The following is a 12,728-nucleotide window of genomic DNA, read 5'->3' as shown; positions in this document are numbered from 1 at the left end:
ACTTCTCTTCTCCCAAATTCTATTCAATACCTCCTCATTATTTATGTGGTCTACCCATCTAATCTTCAGCTTTCTTCTGTAGCACCACATTTCGAAAGCTTCTATTCTCTTCTTGTCTAAACTATTTATCGTCCATGTTTCACTCCATACAAATACTTTCAGAAACGACTTCCTGACACTTAAACCTATACTCAATGTTAACAAATTTCTCTTCTTCAGAAACGCTTTCTTTGCCATTGCCAGTCTACATTTTATATCTTCTCAACTTCGACCATCATCAGTTATTTTGCTCCCCAAATAGCAAAACTCTTTTACTACTTTAAACATCTCATTTACTAATCTAATTCCCTCAGCATCACCCGACTTAATTCGACTATATTCCATTATCTTCCTTTTGGTGTTGTTGATGTTCATCTTATACTCTCCTTTCAAGACACTGTCCATTCCGTTAAACTGCTCTTCTAAGTCCTTTGCTGTCTCTGACAGAATTGCAATGTGCGAGAAAGGTACACACCTCTACAAAAAAACCTCAACCTCAGGATGTGCTACGTGATGATGAAGTGAATGGCTGCTCGCTTGATTACAATGAAAGTGTTATGGCACACTAATGCCTTGTTACTATGATTTTGAAACTTCTTTTTAGGACTGACTGACCAAACTCTTTTTGAGGAGTGTGTGTATGTATTGCCTGATGGTGCACCTGTCCTGTCAGGAGTAATAGTTTGATGAGGCCATTCCATTGGGATCCCACGAGATGGTAGGGAAACAACCATTGGCCCAGGCAGAGCCCTGCATGCCTTAGCAAGCCTTATACAACAGGTGGGGGGAGGGGGGGCAGCAGGTGCCCCAAAGGTTCCCCACTAGTGCCGGTTTTACCTCAACGACTTCAGTGCACACAATGTGCTGTGGGACTCACCTACCACTTGCTCCAGGGATCGGATGATCGAGCGACTTGTCCATTATGAGAATTTCTACCTTCTGAATGCAGGTGAGATGACACACTTTTCCACAGCTACTGGGCCTTTTTCAGCCATTGACCTTAGTTTCTTTTCCCCCGCTCTTGCAGACTCAGTTCAGTGGGAAGTGGTTTCAGATTTACATTCTAGTGGCCACTTTCCAGTGAGTATCTGTCTGCCAACTAGGGCAGTGGCTGACAGGAGACCACACAGATGGACAAATTGGTTACAGTACAGTTGACAGGCTATTTTTGAACAAAAGAGTTGTGCACAGGAGGCAGTGACCCATATCACTTGTGAGATCCAACGGCCTCCCACAGAGTCCATCCCCAGATCTAGAAACCACCTCAGACGATGGCCCGTACCTTGCTGGAATGACGACTGTCAATTGTCAATCAGGGCCAGACGATCAGCTCTGCGAAAATTCAAACACTGTCCAACTACAGACAATCTTCGTGCCTTCAGATCTGCAAGAGCACATGTTCGAGGTGAGTGATAAAACAACACAAGAGGGCTTCCTGGAGGGAATTCATGACTTCCATCAGTGGGTACACTTCCACTGCGCAAGTTTGGGACTCCATAAGATGGATTTCAGCCAAGGGTTAGGACATATCCCCTTGCGGCATTGTCAAGTAATGGGGTCTTGGTAGACATGCCAGGAGACATGGCTCTAGTTTTAGCTGAGCACTTCTTTGCTGTTACTACATCATCCAGACAAGCTCCCGCTTTTCAGGTATTCCATAGGACTGCAGAAATGAGGAAGCTCAGTTTCTTCTTCTCATCATGAGGAAGTCTAAAACCTTCCGTTCTCCACGTGGAAATTGGAATCAGCTTTGTCTGCAGCCAGAGACACTGCTCCAGAACCTGATTACATCCATTATACCATGCTTCATCACCTGTGCCCTGAACTGGAAGGATAGCTTCTCTTGTTTCAGTCAGGTGTGGTTTGATGGACAGTACCCAACAGCGTGAAAGGAGGCAACATTAATTCCATTCTGGAAACCAGGCAAAGACTGTAGCACCCCTAACAGTTACTGGACTGAAACTTCCTGGCAGATTAAAACTGTGTGCCGGGCCGAGACTCTAGAGTGCATAGTCAACCGCTGCCTCGTCTGGCTGCTCAAATCCTGAGGTCACCTGAGCCGCTCTCAGTGCGGTTTCAGGCACTACCGTTCCACCTTTGATAACTTAATCCTACTGGAGACAGCGATACAGGAATCTTTCTTATGCCACAACCATTTGGTTTGTATGTTTCTTGACCTCAAAAAAGCATATGACACTACTTGGAGTTAAAACATCCTTCACCAATTCAATTATTGGGAACTACGTGGACACCTGCTGCTTCTGATCCAATCCTTTGAGGACCAGCAGTTTTGTTATCATGTTGGCAATGCCATGTCTGACTGCTTTGTTCAGGAGAATTGGGTCCCCCAGGGTAGTGCCCTCAGTGTCCTGTTGTTTGGCATTGCTATAAACACAGTCAGGAGCCCTGGCAAATGATATTTGTTTGTGGATGACTTTGCAATCTTCTACTCTTTCTCTGATCTTACGATGAGTGAGGCAGCTACAGCTGACCATTTGGAGGCTGGAAACCTGGGCCCAGAAAACCGGTTTTCGGTTCTCACCTGAGAAGACTATGTGCGTCAATTGCAACCATGCTCATCAGAGTTTTAACCAACCAATTCTCACAATGGGGGACAATATTTTCTATTTTCAAGACACTGCACTTTTTGGGTTTATTATTTGACTCGAAATTAACTTGGCTTCCACACGTGAAAGACCTATGAACAAAGGGCTTCTAGTCATTGAATATTTTGAAATGTGTTAGTGGAAAAACATGGGAAGCTGACAGGGCCCACCTCCTGCAGTTTTATAGGGCATTTGTTCGATCACCCCTAGATTATGGGAGTGTGATCTATGGGTAGGCCTATCCTTTCTACCTCAGGATGATAGGTGCTGTCCACCATGAGGGAATTTGGACATCGCCTGGAGTCTTTTGGACCATCCCAGTACAGAGTCTGTGTGCAGAGGCTGGTGAACCACCACTCTGGATTCAGTAACATATCCTTTTGGCTCAACAGGTGCTGAAAATCTCAGCGTCACCTCAGTCATTGACATTTAGTTCATTGCTCCAACCCATCTTTGATCGGTTGTTCAGGAACCGGCCCCTTGCGGCCAAGCCATTTGGTATATGTGCAACAGACTGTCTCAAGGATCTGGATCTGTCGGGCATCACATAGCCACAGATGGAACGCATTGCTGCCTTGATGTCTTCAGAGGCCCAAAGTGATTTTAAGCTTGACACAGGACAAGACAACTTGTACTCCAGATTTTGTTTTTACAAATTTGTTTTCTTCCATTTTAAGTACATACCACTGTTTTATCGTTTATCCAGATGGATCCAAGCAAGAGAATGCTCTTGGTTGCTGTGCCGTTTTTTCTGATGGGGTTTTTGAAGCGTGTCTTCCAGAACAGTTTACAAATTATGATGCGGAATTATATGGCATTGTGATGGCACTGGAGAGGGTCCACAGACATCACAATGCAAGTTTCCTTATCTGTTCTAATTCTCTTAGTGCATTGCAAACACCTTACCAAATGTATCCAGTAGACCCGCTGATTCAGCTCATCTATGACTCATTACAGTCGCTCCAACACTGTGGCAAGGTGGTGTCTTTTGCTGTGTACCTGGCCATATTGGGATACAGGGTAACAATATGGCCAACAAAACTGCCAAGGAAGCATGTTGGGATAGTGTTGTCCGTCAATGTCCCATCCCATTGCATGCCATCATCTCATTTTCTGTCAGAGGCATCGTGTATCAGTGAGAGATTAAATGTTTGCAGGTGACAGACAACAAACTGTGGTCGCTCAAATTGACCACAAAGGTTTGGCGGTCTTAATGTTGGCATCGCCGCTGGAAGGAGGTTCTGCTTACCAGACTGTGCGTCAGACATAGCCCTTTAACATGTGGTTTCCTCCTCTGATGGGAGGATCAACCATCAGTGAAGTTTGTGATGTGCCACTTTGTTGAGCATATTGTGGCTCTGTGCCCTATATACTGATATTAGGGAAGTCCTCAGTCTTGGAGGAGATCTGCCCACCATCCTCACAGATATCAATTCAGTTGTAACCAGGGTGATGAGATTTGCATGTTAACTTTTTGCCAGGGCACTGATAACATGATGTCAAGTGTCCGATAAACCCAAATCATCATCATCTTGCAGAAAATATCAGTAATCTTGCTAAAGTTACTAATCTAAAGCTATGTACTGTCATAGCCTGTAATAAACTGTACCTGCCAAACTGGAGTGTGAGTTAGTGAGGCCCTCCTCGCAGCAGCGATGGCCTTAGTACACACTGTCAAGAGAGTGTTGGCAGCGTGTTGCTTGTTGGTGTGTGTCTGTCCTTACTTGTGATAGGCATCTTTGCTGACCGGTGTGCTGGCGACAGCTTATGCCAGCACAGTTAACCCCATTATCGATAGTCTCCTGCCAGGTATCTCATGCTCTCTTCTCGTTGATGACTTTGCAATTGCAGCTCTCAATGATCCTATCTACTTGAGTGCCGTTATCAGTGATGTCTTGATCATCTTTACTTGTGGAACATCAACAATGGCTGCCACTTTCCCACTGACCAGACTGTCTGTACGAACGTTTTGTGGCGCCAGAAGTTTCCTCCCCTATCCCTGCAACTTAGCCCCATTCCTTCTGCCGCTCATTGACACAAGGAACTTCTTGGGACTCAAGTTTTATTTGTTGGTCTTCCCAGGTCTCTTACATGCCAGTTTGTTGCATTCGCTCCCCCAGAGTTATGTGTGTTTTATGCGGTACCTAATGGGAAGCAGTTCAGACCATCCTCCTCCATTTGTACGACCTTGTCCATTTGAAACTGTATTATGGCAGTATCATATATTCATCCGGACATCCAACTATCTTAGGTCATCTTAAAAACCATCCCCCATAGTGGGATATGTTTGGCGACTGGTGCTTCTATACTAGTCCTGTTGAGAGTCGTGCTGAGGCTGCTGACTTAGCGTTGTCCTACCTGCAGGATGTTCTCCTCAGCCGTTACGTGAGCTGTCTGTCTTCTATGCCCAGTCACCCATCCTATGCTCTTTTTTGATAGATTGATAGTATGCGCTGTGCTCATCTTTTCTATTGCCTCCTGAGCTTTGCTTTACACTCCCTGCCACTTTCTCCATGGGTGCGAACTCTTCACCGCTGTGGCTTTGTGTTGGAGGTACATTTTCATTTCGGACTCCATTTGCTTCCTAAGGACACTACACATGGCCTGGTGCATCATGGCAAGGTTCATGCATTTCGCCAGGCTATCCACTGCTTCCAGCTTCCAAACTGTGTCATCTGCTCAGATTCTCTGTGCTGTTCAGAGCCTTCACACGCTGTACTCAGTCCCACCTTTAGTACAACAGATCCAAGAATGCCTCCACCAACTGCTGTTGCAAAGGCTGCAGCTCTCCTCCCTCGGTGTGCTAGTCATTCTGTTCCCTCACATGATCATCTTGTCGCTGTCTGTTACCCCGGGACATGAAACATCTCCTAATAGTGTAGTTGACCTCCTCTCAGCCCTCATGTTGTGAGATGGTTGTTTTAGCCTGGCTGTATGGCTGTATATAGGACAGTGTTGTTTTAGTCATCACCATTTAAGTGCCAACCCTGCCCCACTGTGCGCCTACTGCTCTCAACCCTTGATGCTGTGCCACTTTCTGATCTGGTTCCCATTTTTTAACTATTTGTTCTTTACTTTGTCAGATCTTTTAGCAGATGACAGAACATGTGTCATCATGTCTTACTTTTTATTCGCCACAGTGGCATGACAAAGCAAATTTGATCCTCCGCAGTTTCATTTGCTGTTTTGGGAAATATTTTCTAGGGATGTCCTTGTTCTTAGCTGCTGCTCTTTTGAAGTTTTTGCTTGATAGGGTTTTTGCCTTTTTCACCTCAGGTTTTTATTTGGCACTTGTTTTTTTTTCTTACATTGTGATACGGGTGTTTATGGCATTAGCAGTTTCATGCCCTAAAGCACCAACCAGAAAAACAAACCAGCTGCCTGTTCCGGAGTTCTCATGGGTGCAACATACCTATCCCATGCTATTGCTGCTTCTCCCTCCCAGCCATTGTTTGGTATCCTCACATAAACTGAACACTTTGCTTCTCACTGACAGTATAGATTTTTACAATTTTAATGAATATCTTGTTTATTACAGAGGAGAGGTTAATAATCTATATTTTTTTGTCAAACAATAAAATCCAGGATGGATGTAATAATATTATGAATAGGAAAGTTGTGATGCACCATATACAGAAGATTCTGAGTTGCAGATAGGCACAACATTTGTGACAGTCTTTTTGTTGTTTCTGTCTGTGACTCAGATGCCTCCACTATGTGGTGAGGGGCAACTTTTCTTTTCATAATAGTGTATGTTTTTTCTTGTACACCCTGTTTCGTACGAAGGAGCGCACATTACAGCATTATGTCAGTACTGGCAGTTGTGCTCCTCAGGCATTCTGCAAAAATTTTTACCATTTCCATTTGTACTACTTTCACTAACTTCAAGCATTTCTATTGAGAAATTAACAGCTCACAATGTCTTGACTTCTTTCATACCTTGAATGGCTTTGTGCACCACAGCCAGAATTATATCCAGAGAGTTATTGCTTTAATAATTAACCATATGTGTTTCTGCTTTATCTTAAAACACTTGTATGATTCTCTCACTGTCATTAGTTACTGTGCCGCTGTTGTAATATGACATCTACCTAAAATTAATTTTTGTCTTGCTTTTTTCATACCACTCATCTGCCTGTATAACCCTTACTTTTCAAGATATGGAACTTGTTGTGTAATTTTGTGTGCTGCAGCCCCCTCTTCTCCAATAAATGTTTATAATCTGCAATACTGCCTGCATATCTGATGAATTTGTTTCTTTCTAGCTTTGAATTGCATGTTGAGTGTCTATGACCACCTTAAATTTGAAAGTAGTATAGGACTGTCAGTTTCTTTATCATTTGATAAAACGTAGTCAGTTTCATTTAAGTTCCACTTGGTCTTTGCCAAGTGAATTTTCTGTCTGTTTTATTGTGGAAAAAACTGTTAAGGACAGATATGCTGTTTTTCTCATCACATTGTTGATATAACCTCTGTCATATCTGGTGTCCTGGTCAATGTTTCCCACTGAAGAAATGTACATAGATTTTTTCTCTACTTTTGCATCAAAATCACCCATAATCTTATAATAAAATATATTTTCATTTATCAGTTTTTGTTGCTCTTCAGAGGTATTACACCATGTCAAAGAGATATAATTTTAACAATATTATGAAAAGGAGAGTTGCTACTCACCATACAGTGGAGGTGCTGAGTCACAGATAGGCATGACAAAAAGACTCTCACAATTAAAGATTTTAGTGATTAAGGCCTTTGTCCACACACACACACACACACACACACACACACACACACACACAGACTGCAGTCTTGGGCAACTGAAATCACGCTGCAGGCAGCAACAGCAGCGCATGATGGGAGAGGTGACTGGATGAGGGTAAGGAGGAGGCTGTGGGGGGAGGGATAGCATGGTCGAGGTGGCGGACACTGAAGTGCTGCTGGTTAGACAGAGGACGGGGGGGGGGGGGGGGGGAGAGAGAGAGAGAGAGAGAGAGAGAGAGAGAGAGAGAGAGAGAGAGAGAGAGAGAGAGAGAGAGAGAGAGAGAGAGAGAGAGAGAGAGAGATGGGGAGGGAAAGTGGTGGAAAATGAGAGAAATAAAGACTGGGTGTGATGGTGGAATGACAGCTGTGTAGTGCTGGAATGGGAACAGGAAAGGGGCTGGATGGGTGAAGGCAGTGACTAAACAAAGGTTGATGCCAGGAGGATTGCTGGGAATGTAGGATGTATTGCAGGGAAAGTTTCCACCTGCACAGTTCAGAAAAGCTGGTGGTGGTGGGAAGGATCCATATGGCACCGGCTGTGAGGTGGATGTAATGTTTGGCAGCGTGTTCGGCAACAGGATGGTCTGCTTGTTTCTAGCCCACAGTTTGTTGGTGGCTATTAATGCAGCTGTCATGCTTACATAGAATGTAGCACAGTGGCTGCAGTTTAGCTTGTAGATCATACAACTGGTTTCACAGGTAGCCCTGCCTTTGGGGTAGGTGATGTTAGTGACCTAATTAAAGTAGGTGGTGGTGGTGGTGGTGGTGGTAGGATGTATGGGCCAGGACTTGCATCTAGGTCTGTTACAGGGTTATGAGCCATGAAGTAAGGGATTGGGAACAGGGGTTGTATAAGGATGGACGAGTATATTGTGTAGGTTTGGTGGGCAGCAGAATACCGCTGTGGGAGGGGTGGGAAGGATAGTGGGCAGGACATTCCTCATTTCAGGGAACAATGAGAGGTAACTGAAACTCTGGTGGAGAATGTAATTCAGTTGCTCCAGTCCTGGGTGGTACTGAGTTACAAGGGGAATGCTCATCTGTAGCCAGGTGGTGGGACTTCGGGAGGTGGTGGGAGACTAGAGAGATAAGTCATGGGAGATTTGTTTTTGTATAAGGTGGGGTGGATAATTTCTCTCAGTGAATGCTTCAGTGAGACCCTTGGTATCTTTCAAGAGGGCCTGCTCGTCACTGCAGATGCAACGACCAAAGGTGACTATGCTCTACAGAAGGGGCTTCGTAGTATGGAACGGGTGGCAGCCATCCAAGTGGAGGTATAGCTGGTGGGCAGAGGTACTAATGTAGCCATCTTTGAGGTGGAGGTCAATGTCTAGGAAGGCGGCTTGTCGGGTTGAATAGGAGCTGGTGAAGCAAATGGGGGAGAAGTTGTTGAGGTTCTGGATTAATGTGGATAGGGTGTCCTCGTGACTGATGAATGTGAACCAGATGAGGGATTTAGGATTCTGGCTTTTTTAGGAAGATTCCTCTAGATGTCCTATGAATTGGTTGGCATAGGATAGTGCCATGAAGGCGCCCATAGCCGTACCCCGGATTTGTTTGTAGTTTATGCCTTCAAAGGAGAACTGATTGTGGGTGAGGATATGGTTGGTAATGGTGACTAGGAAGGAGGTTGTTGGTCTGGAATCCATCAGGTGTTGGGAAAGGTAGTGTTCAATAGTGGAAAGGCCATGGGCTTTAGGAATGTTAGTGTAAATGGAGGTGGCAGCAATAGTGACGAGCAGGGTACCGTGTCGTAAACGGTCAGTAACTGTGGAGAGGTGGTGGAGGAAATGGTTGTTACCTTTTTTTGTAGGAGGGTAGGTCTGGGTAATAGGCTGAAGGTGTTGGTCAATGACGGCAGAGACTCTCTCAATGGCCGCACAGTAACCGGCTACAAAGGGGCATCCAGGGTAGATAGGTACAAGAAGGTAGGAAGGCGGGGATTGGTAGGGGCGAGTAGAGAGATGGGCTGAGGGCAGAGGTTTTGGGATGGGCCTAAGGATTTCTGGATTTGGGTCACAGTGGCAAGGTTTATAGGGGAAGTATCTGACAGATGGCAGAGTCCTTCTGCCACATAATACTTGCAGTTCAAAACAACAGTGATGGAGTCTTAGTCTGCAGGTAGGATTCTAAATGTCAGTATCAGTTTTTAGATGTTGGACTGTGTTTCTATCAGCAGATGTAAGGTTAGTTTGCATGTTGAGGGATATGGGGAATGATGGTTAGGCAAGGTTCGAGGTTAAGACATTCTGGAAAGTTAACAGGGGGTGATTTGGGGCCAGTGGGAGTGGATCAAAGTTGGATTGAGGAGTGAACTGAGTTAGGCAAGGTTCCGTGTTGGTCTTTGGTCGAGTTGGATTGGTAGGGTTGGTGGTGAAAATACTTTTCCACTGAAGTGACTGGGAGGAGGAGAGAAGGTTTTTAACAAGTCCTCCTGATTGAATTTGGGAGTGGAGCAAAAGGTGAGGCCTTTGGAAAGGACTGATATTTCTGTAGGGCTAAGGCTTCTGGAGTAAAGATTCATGACTATGTTGTGGGTTTGTTTAGGTTCTGGGTTACGTGTGGTGTTTAGAGGGAGTTTCAGAGGATGGGTAACTGTAGTAGGTCTGAGAGACAGAGTTTGCCAGCTACGAAGGGCTGTGGGAGAGGTTTGGAGGTTGTTGTAGAGGTGGTGGACACTGGTACTCCAAGGTGGGAGTAGGGAGTGAGCAGGATGGAGACCTTTTTGAGAGGGCATTTTGAATGCTGCTATAGTTCCTGCAGGGTGAGACTTTCAATGTGTATTATGGGTTCCAGGAATTTGGGATTGCATAGCATAAGAATTTTGCGGATGGAGAGAAGGTACTGCAATAAGGTTTGAGCTTGGTTCATATGGTTTTGCAGGACTATTTTGGTAAGGGCTAAGGATTGGCAGAATATAAACAGGTGGAGGTCATTGTGGAAGGAGGGGTGGCAGCCAGAGATGGGTAATTTCATGGTAAGGCCATTTGGGGGGGGGGGGGGGGGAGGGAGGAGGGATTTCATGAGCCAAGCAACAACACAAGTACAGTATGTGGACTGGGATCTAGCTAGGGATAAGGAAACTTTTCTGTATTGACATAGATGGAAGGAGCTGGAATCCATGGTGGCAGGATCTCCACTCACTACTCAAGTCCTTAGGCGCATCCCACAACCTCTCCCCGGAGTCCTCCTCTCTACTCACCCCTACCACTTCCCACTCTCATACATGCTTCCTAAAGTCCATAAACTTAACCACCCAGGATGCCCCATTGTGACCAGTTACTGTGCCCCCACTGACAGAATCTCTGCTTTCATAGACCAACACCTTCAACCTACTACCTGGAACCTACCCTCCTATATAAAATATACCAACCATTTCCTCCACTGACACTCCACGGTTCCCATCCCTTTACCACATGATGCCCTGCTCGTCACTATTGATGCCAACTCCCTTTATACCAACATTCCTAATGCCCATGGCCTTACTGCTATTGAACACTACCTTTCCCAATGCCTGATGGATTCCAGACCAACAACCTCCTTTCTAGTCACTATGACCACCGATAACCTTAGCCACTATTACTTCTCCTTTGAAGGCATTACCTACAAACATATCGGGGGTACAGCTATGGGCACCCACTTGCCAATCTTTTCATGTGCGATGTACAGGAATCCTTTCCTAAAAACCCAGAATCGTAAACCCCTCACCTGGTTCAGATTCATTGGTCATGAGAATACCCTATCCACATTCCTCCAAAGCCTCAACAACTTCTACCCCTTTTGCTTCACTTTCCCATACTCAACCCAACGAACCACTTTCCTAGATGTTGACCTCCACCTCAAAGATGTCTACATCAGTACCTACTAACCACCAGCTGTACGTCCACTTAGGATTTCATACCAAGTCCCTTCCGTGCAGCCTAGCCACCCGTGGTTGTCGCATCTGCAGTGATGAGCAGTCCCTCTCAAAATATATCGAGGGTCTCACTGAGACCTTCACTGACCATAATTATCCTCCCAGCCTTGTACAAAAACAAATCTCCCGTGCCTTATCTTTCCAGTCTCCCAACACCTCCCAAAATCCCACAGTCTGGCTACCGAGGAGCATTCCCCTCGTAACTCAGTATCATCTGGGACTGGAGCAACTGAACTGCATTCTCTGCCAGGGTTTCAACTACCTCTTGTCATGCTCTGAAATGAGAAATGTCCTGCCCACTATCCTTTCCACCTCTCTCGCAGTGGTATTCTGCCAGCCATCGAATCTGCTCAACATACTCGTCCATCCTTACACAACCCTTGCTCCCAAGCCCTTACTTCATGGCTCATACCCCTGTAATAGACATAGATGCACGACCTGTCCCATACATCCTCCCACAACCACCTACTCCAGTCCAGTTACTAACATCACCTATCCCATCAAAGGCAGAGCTACCTGTGAAACAAATCATTTTATCTACAAGCTAAGCGGCAATCGTTGTGCTGCATTCTTTGTGGGCAGGACAGCCAACAAGCTGTCCGTCTGCATGAATGGCCACCGACAACCTGTGGCTGAGAAATATGTGGACCACCCTGTTGCTGAACACATTGCAAAACATGACATTCTTAATTTCAATGACTGCTTCGCAGCCTTTGCCGTATGGATACTTCGTACCAACACCAGCTTTTCTGAATTGTGCAGGTGGGAACTTACCTTGCAATATGTCCTAAGTGCCCACAACCCTCCTGGCCTCAACCTTCATTAGTCACTGTCCTCACCCATCCAGCCCATTCCCTGTTACCTTTCCAGCACTACACAGCCGTCATTCCACCATCACACCCAGTCTTTTTCTTTCTCTCCTTTTCTGCTATTTCCCCTCCCCATCTCTCTCCTGCCCTCCGTCTAAGAAGCAGCGCTTCACTGTCCGCACACCCCATAATATCATCCCCCCCCTCCCCCTTGCACCACTCCCATCATGCACTGTTGCTGTTGCCGGCAATGTGATTTCAGATGCCCGGGGCCTGCAGTCGTGTATCATTTCTCCCTCTCCGCCCTGTGTGTGTGTGTGTGTGTGTGTGTGTGTGTGTTTTATCTATTGTTGATGAAGGCCTTAATGACATAAAGCTTTAATTGTGAGAGCCTTTTTGTTGTGTAACTCAGCATCACTGCTATATGGTGAGTAGAAACAACTCTCTTTTTCATAATATTGCTACATTCCACCCTGGATTTTTGTTTCTTTATCATTGAATTTCTGATACACACACTGTTCTTCAGTAAATCTCATTTAATTCCTTATCCATTTCTGCTAACCTATCTTTGATTTCTAGGGTTCTGCTGTTTACTGA

General features: G+C 45.4%; 1 protein-coding gene across 2 annotated transcripts in view; it reads left to right on the top strand.

The window, feature by feature from the left end:
- LOC126284127 (vacuolar protein sorting-associated protein VTA1 homolog) overlaps positions 1-12,728 on the top strand; it is a 48,136-nt gene that overhangs the window by 32,889 nt on the left and 2,519 nt on the right. The gene's annotated exons all lie outside the window — the stretch shown is intronic.

Source organism: Schistocerca gregaria, chromosome 8, assembly GCF_023897955.1.
Source record: "Schistocerca gregaria isolate iqSchGreg1 chromosome 8, iqSchGreg1.2, whole genome shotgun sequence".
Classification (NCBI taxonomy): Eukaryota; Metazoa; Arthropoda; class Insecta; order Orthoptera; family Acrididae; genus Schistocerca; species Schistocerca gregaria.
Note: the sequence above shows the minus strand (reverse complement) of the source record. Positions and strands in the feature narration are given on the sequence as shown.